The following is a 7,168-nucleotide window of genomic DNA, read 5'->3' as shown; positions in this document are numbered from 1 at the left end:
TAGAACTATCACGCGCCGCCGCCCGGCCCTCTCCCCGTCGCCGACAGCGTCTCCGTTCTGCTCCGGCCGCCTCTCTCCCTCCGACCCCTATAGGCGCGCGCGCGACGCAGCTTCGCAAATCCAGCCCACTTCCCGATCCCATCTCCTCCTACAGCGAGCTACCATCCCCATCCGCCGCCACCCCATGCCCCGCCGCCGCACGCCACCACCCCTCGCCCCGCCATCGCGTGCCGCTAGCCCCCGCCCCATGGGGAACCGCTGCCTCGACCACCGACGACCTTTGTGCGACGGTTTCCGGCGGAGAGTTCCTACGCATGCTGCTGTGGGGTACGAGGCGGAGGACAGAGTGGTGACACACGCGCTAGGGATGCATAGGACAGGCACGACGGCGACGCAAGGTGGTGGTCATGGCGGTGTAGGTGTTCATCAACGGCCAATCCTTCGGTACCGTCTGAAACTCTCAATCTTTTTGTGTCAACCATGCCCTGCTGAATGTTATCCTACTACTTACTGATGAGCATCGAATCCTTTTGTCTGTGTCCATCTTATCGTCGTGGTGGTGGTTGAGTACATCTCTGTAAGTTTTGTAAGTTCAGAGACCGGAAACAGGTAAGTTTAGACAAAATTTAAACTGCCAAAGAACATGAGTTTTTGTACATTTTAGAACATTGGACTGTCACTACCCATTCAAGTAATCACAATACCATCATGGATGACAATAGTACAAACTGTCATGGATAATGCAAGTTGTATCCATGTACATAGTTATTTATTTCTATTGCGATAAGTTCAACTGATCAAATGCTACAAGTCTGCGTGTTATTTTCCATGCAGTACAAGTGATAATTGTTCTTATTTCTTCACCATTTTTTCTATAACCTGGACTCTGTAGAGAAGGCAGCGAGTGCTCTTTGTGATATTAATTTGATCAAACCTGAACAAGGTGTTCCCATTTTAACTAAGCCTTCTCCATTATTTCTATGATACATTTTGCATAGATGATAGTACATCTGCAGTTTTTTGTGAAAATTTGAGACACTGAACATGTCTACTCCATGTTGCATATATAGTTAGGTCAGGTTGTATTGTTCACTTAGTATTATATTTTTTGAAACTCACCCAAAAACAATTGCTGAGATGTATTTCGTAGCCTCATGCCAACATAACAATAAAAATAAACATTCAGGGGGACCGAGTTCAGTGAATATGTGTTAGAAAAGTTCAATTCAACCGTGCACTTAAGTTCAATATAGAATAGAATACAGAATTGGCAACTTATCCTCCAGCGGCCGGTGATGCTCCCCTTCGACCACTCTGCCTCCTCCCCCATGGTGCTACGCCACCACCGCGTACAGGCAGTTCACAGCCACCACCCCTGTCCGTTCAATTTCGCTGCTGTGGACGCATCCCACTCCAATGCCATGGCTTATAATTCAACGGCAAATAGTGGAGCCTGCTGGAGGAGTTGCGGGGTCAAGGACCTCCTGCTCAACAGTACAACTTCTTGTTTTATGGCCGGTCGCTCCAGGAGCTGAGTGCAGGCCGCTCCTTGCTGCGAGCTGCTACTGCACCTACGACTGTCTAGCTCAGCTGCAGCCTTTCTGCTGCTGTTGATGCATGCCACTTGCCCACCGACGCCACCTACCTCCGCCGCAGCGACCTCGCCCGGATCAGCCGCCATGGCCCTCGCTCCCTCCGCCACCAGCTCCCTCGCCAACTGCCGATGCACCTGCTCCCATTGCTGTCGCGCGCCTAACCCACCACCACCACCTCCAGACAGAAATACCGATGCCAGTCACTCATGTTGCATTGCGTTGCAGTTGCCAGGGAACCTTCCTCGACTCCTCCCCTTGACGATGGGATACATCGACCAGCGGCATGTCTGTCTATCCGACAAGGTGGTCGGACAGTGCCAACCGGACGTCTGTGTCTAGCCTGACTTGGGATGGCTTCTGGGCAACTGCAGGTTAGAAAAGTTCAATATAAGAGTGATAAGAATTCAGTGAAAAAACTACAGTTTAGAAATCATCTTCTATTCTCTCCCGAAAAAGAAGTTTGTCTTCTAAAGGTTGAAGTGAATGGGCTAGGAAGCTTTATAAGAAATTGTTTTGTTTCTGTGTCTACATTCCATAGTAGAAGGTGCATCGTGGTAAAAGCTAGGTTTGGTGTGTAACCTAGACTACATGAGAGCAGTGGCGGACCAAGAAATAAAATGGAGGGTGTGCACACTTTAAAAAAATTGAAGTCTATTTCAATTAGCTTGCATGGGCCTTAAAAATAAGCTAATTTTTACATGGTGAAAAAATGTTTTCCAAAAATCTGGGTGTGCCATGGCACACCTGGCACACCCCCTGGGTACGCCACTGCATGAGAGCCTCATGTTCTCTGAACATATTCAGAGTTTAACCGATTCAGTGCAAGTTTCATGTACTGATCCGTTTAACCTGTGGATGTGTTCAAAAAACAAATGTTTGGCATGTATTGAAAATGCCTTAAAAACGAAGAGTAAATAGCATCAGTGAGTTTCTAGTACCTAAATTGCAGAAGTTCATTGACAAAAAATATCAGTACAAGTATCGTGTAGTTGATGTTTAGATGTCGGGCAAGCTAAAAAATTAGAGCTTGAGAAATAAATAAACCTGAACCTCCGGGAAGGTCGTTGGAAACGAATCCTCTATAAGTTCACTAGTCCGTTCATGATAAGATGCTTCTGCTATTAAAATGCTTACATGTGTTCTGCTAATTGAGTAGTTGGAAATATGGGAAAAGAACATGCTCTTTAGGTGTTCAGTACAATTTATTAATTTAGTTCAGTTCAAAAATCTTATTTTAACAGTGTAATATACATTGTTGGCAAAAGATGACTAGTTGTTATAGCAAAAACAGTATAGACTTTTCAAAATTTTCTTTTTAGAACTTCACCCAATTAATATACATGAAGTTGATTATCCTTTTAACATGTACTTAATCAGCTCATTGGGTTTTGTGGGTGTGCTTGTAACACAATCAGTTCAGATCTCGAGAGAGCATAAGTTTGTTGACAAAAAAATGTATATTACTTCAGTTCCATTTTGCTACTTTTCATGTTATGTTTGCCCTCTATGTATGTGCTGAGGTTGCTGCTCCTAGGAGCCCTAAATTTATAGAGGTTTTTTACATTCTTTTTGCCTTTTTCTTTTTGTTTTAAATCTCTTATCCGTCTGGAGAGAAGCATCTCCAGTTGGGATAGTTCAAAGGTCTCAACTAGCAAGTTCAACATGTAAAATTGCTACAGATTACATAACCTGATAATCTTTCATGTGTGTTCTGCATTTTAGGTGGAGGAGAACCAGTAAGTTCCACTGGTGTACGAGAATTTCAAGGACTTCGCCGCTAACAGCCAATGATAGTTAACTGGATACACCAAAGCAGCATCTTAAGGTGGCCGGGTCAAAGTGCTATGACTAGCACTTCAAGAACAAAGATTAACTCTGTAATTCTAATGGTCATAGTTCTTATGTTCAGAAAATATATGTTATGTGTTTTGGTTGATTCTAAACTGTTGCGTATCAAACATGTATGCACATTTTGTGTTCGAACATGTTTTGGTCCATTGACCTTTTGAACTTGCAACCTTGCTGCCTTGAACTATGGTCGAAAAAAACAGAACTCATGCAGGTACTTGGTAGTGTAGACTTGGCAGCAGCGATATTTAGGTCTGATTATATATCAACAATGCAATGACACAAAGAACATCAGTTTGAAAATAAATATATATCTGTCAGGGTTAGGGGCCAAAAAGGTGATATTTGTTGTGTTCAGATTTTCTGGTTGCATGACTGAACAAGATATAAACACATACGGAGATCAGTTCGAGTGCAATGAGAGAAAACATCGTTGCAAAAAAAATTGTTGAGTTAAAAAACACACACAATCCGTTGTTGAACGAGGGAAACAATACCGAAAAAATAGAGTAAAGTCTGGTATGTGAAAACACGCTCAGTACAAGCCTATATGAACATCAGTTCAAGTACTCTTTTTTCAGAACCTTTTAAAATTACTCTACAAACAATAGCTCGGTACAAATACACACATACATCAGTACGAGTACTCTGTTTTTGCAAAATGATAAAATTTCAAGTGGTAAAATGAGAGAAGTCCAGAACATCATCGCAAAACAATGTTGAGCTCAAAAGAACACACAAAACATTTTTGTTTTATTAAAAAATCATTCAGTTCAAAAGGTATAAACAATGCAATTTCAGGCATGATGATACCATTAAGAAGTTACGAGGAAGATTATACCGAAAATACAGAGTAAAGTCTAGTATTTGAAAACACACTCAGTACAAAACCATACAGACATCCGTTCAAGTACACTTTTTTCAGAACCATTCAAAACTACTATGAAAAATACCTCAGTACAAACACACAAATAGATCGGTACGATTACTCTGTTTTTCAACGGGAAAAACAACACAATGGGTCTCACCGTATTCCAAATTACTCTTTAATGGTTGCGAATTTGAGAAAATATTCAACATGACTAAGTTTCGCATTTTTGATATCTTTCCAACGCTATATTATTTGCCACATTTCGACAATTTTTTTAAATGCATTTGAAATCAAATTTACCCGTATTCGAATTCGAGTTTAAACTGTAAGGAATTAGAAAAACATTTCTATACGAAAAATTTGTGCATTTTCGAAAGCTTTCCAATGCCGTATCGTTTGCATCAATCCGACAAAAAAAAGATGCAAAAATACGTTTCTCCAAGAATTTCACCGTTTGTCAAATTACTTTTAAATCGTATAGAATTTGAAAAAATATAGATATATGAAAGATGCGGATTTGTACCAGCTTTCCAATGCCATCTTATTTGCTCAATTCCGACAAACCGTTTGAAAATGAAGTCCAAAATACGATTCGGGTTTTTTGGTTTTGAAAAAAACTATTTTTTAAAACTGCTTTTAAACTGTGATGATTTTGCAAAAAAATTCTTATATGACTGTAAAGTAGCTGTCAAGAGCTTTCCAATGATATATTACATGCCCCATTCCGACGAAAAAAATTCGCAATTCGATCAGTTCGACGAGATGAAAATCATTAGTACAACCACGTGAAACCGTCAGTTCAAGTAGGGTAACAAAATAATATTCTATTACGCAAAACAGAATAGCCTATATATATATATATATATGTGTGTGTGTGTGTGTGTGTGTGTGTGTGTGTGTGTGTGTGTGTGTGTGTGTGTGTGTGTGTGTGTGTGTGTGTTCTGTCCTCTATAGTATTCACTTATAGCTATGTCATCAAACTTGCCATTTTCTGAACTAAGTGAATGTGATCGGACCCTAACCCCTTCTGTGCTTCTTCCTCAAATTCTTTCTGTCTCTTCATATGCATTATGTTGACACGTGTCAAATGTCTTCACTGTGTCCTTGTCAGCTGAAGATACAGCGGCACACCTTTAAAACTGATATTAATGCCTTATCTCTTTTGCCTGAAAACCGGAGAAGCCGGAACGACCACCCGACAAACCAGGCGTGCGTGGGAACATGGCTCAACTCTCAATACGTTACATGCATGCCACGTGTCCACCAGATGTGAACCGCCAGGGGCATCTGCGTAATTGCGCTGCGCAGCCCTTCACCTTATAAATACTCCACCCTCGCGGTCATTATCTCCTCTCTCACCGCCGTCTCGATCAAACCCTAGCGCCACCGCTAGCCTCTGTCGACGCCGGAGACGAAGCGCTTAGCTGCCGTGACCTCTTCGACGCGGTCTTCACGCCGGCCACGGACCTCGTCTTCTCCACCGCCGCCGTAGGTGTCTTCTGCCGCCAAGTTAGGGCGCGGGAGATTGGACTGCTCGACATCCTCTTCACCTCGTATAGCAGTTCGTCGAGCGGTAAATAAACTCACTTTTTACCGCATGTTTGATCCGTTGAATCTGTCAACATCTACCAAAAGTGGTTTCTACACTTCCAGATCTGCTTCTTTATGTTTTTGCATCTCGTATCTTGCAAGTATATTCACTTATGCATCCCCAAATAGTTAGAGTCCTCACTTGTACTTATTCTTGGATTCGTACAAATCTGGAACCAACTCACTTCAAATAAGTGAATGTCTTCGCACTATGAGGTCAATGTTTTCGAACTGATTTAGCTTCAAAATCTTCCGAGAATGCATATGACCTCTTCCCCTTCCCTCGCATCTCTAATGGTGTCACAAGTACATGTCCATGGGAGAATCCCTTGGTTCTCATAGTCTACATTCATTTGCAGAATTCCTACAACATCATATTGAATCTCCTGAAGCTAGTTCTTGCTTGACCAGTCGACTGAAGCCATTCACTGTATTGAAGCCTTTCAGTCTGAATACAGTGGCAACTGACAAATCTGCAAGGAAAGGTGGCAGGCAACGTTGTGGCAATACTGCTTTCGATCTGCCCCCCAAATCTATTTGAACTATACAAGTCTGATCTGGAAGAAACCTATAATCAGCGCAAGTCCCGAATCCAATGGATCAGAAGATATTGGGTAGAGAAATGGTTCAAGTATCACTTCGTAATTCCTGAGTATGCTAAGAAAAATGCTATCAAGCGCCCGTGGGGCGACATTCTCTACAAGAAACTGCAAACTCAGACGAAGCCTGAAGCCATTGCTAAAGGCTTCTATCCTTGTATGGTCTGAGGACCTCAGCCTGACAATGCTGACCCATCATCTCTCCGATGGTGTCGTGATGATGATCTGTTCAAGCGAAACTATCAGTTTGCAAAGGAGTCTGCTGCAAAGAACAAGAAAGCATACAGACTCAACTTCAACCCTAGTTCGTCTGCTCCAAGGCCTGATGGCACTCGTGAAGCCAATCCTAATTTCATTGGCCCCTTCAATGGCTTCGATGGGCTTCTCTCCCATATTGCAGCTCAAAGGGCCACAGTTGATCAATCTGCTGATGATGCGGACTCTGAGGATGCTCCTGAGCCCCCGAAGCAGAAGAAGACAAAAGCTTCCAAGCCCTCTGTTACTCCAAAAGCTTCTACTGTGAAGCCATTGAAATCTGCACCTCCTGAATCCAGTGTGCAGTCTGAAGATCAATCCCGCATCTCCAAAAATACTAAGAAGCCCAAGAAGATTTCTGGGCATGACCTCACCCCAGCCAACATTCTGCGCAATGAGGAAAATACTAT

The 7,168-nt window shown here is 42.6% G+C and overlaps 1 long non-coding RNA gene across 1 annotated transcript; it reads left to right on the top strand.

Annotated features, from left to right (window-relative positions):
* The first annotated feature begins 450 nt into the window (after positions 1-450).
* LOC120976846 (uncharacterized) lies at positions 451-3,627 on the top strand. Its single transcript, XR_005773416.2, has 2 exons — positions 451-1,966; positions 3,318-3,627. It is a non-coding gene; the product is annotated as an uncharacterized lncRNA (long non-coding RNA).
* The last annotated feature ends 3,541 nt before the right edge of the window (positions 3,628-7,168 follow it).

Source organism: Aegilops tauschii, chromosome 3 (genome assembly GCF_002575655.3).
Source record: "Aegilops tauschii subsp. strangulata cultivar AL8/78 chromosome 3, Aet v6.0, whole genome shotgun sequence".
NCBI lineage: Eukaryota > Viridiplantae > Streptophyta > Magnoliopsida > Poales > Poaceae > Aegilops > Aegilops tauschii.
This window is presented reverse-complemented; position numbering and strand designations above follow the sequence as displayed.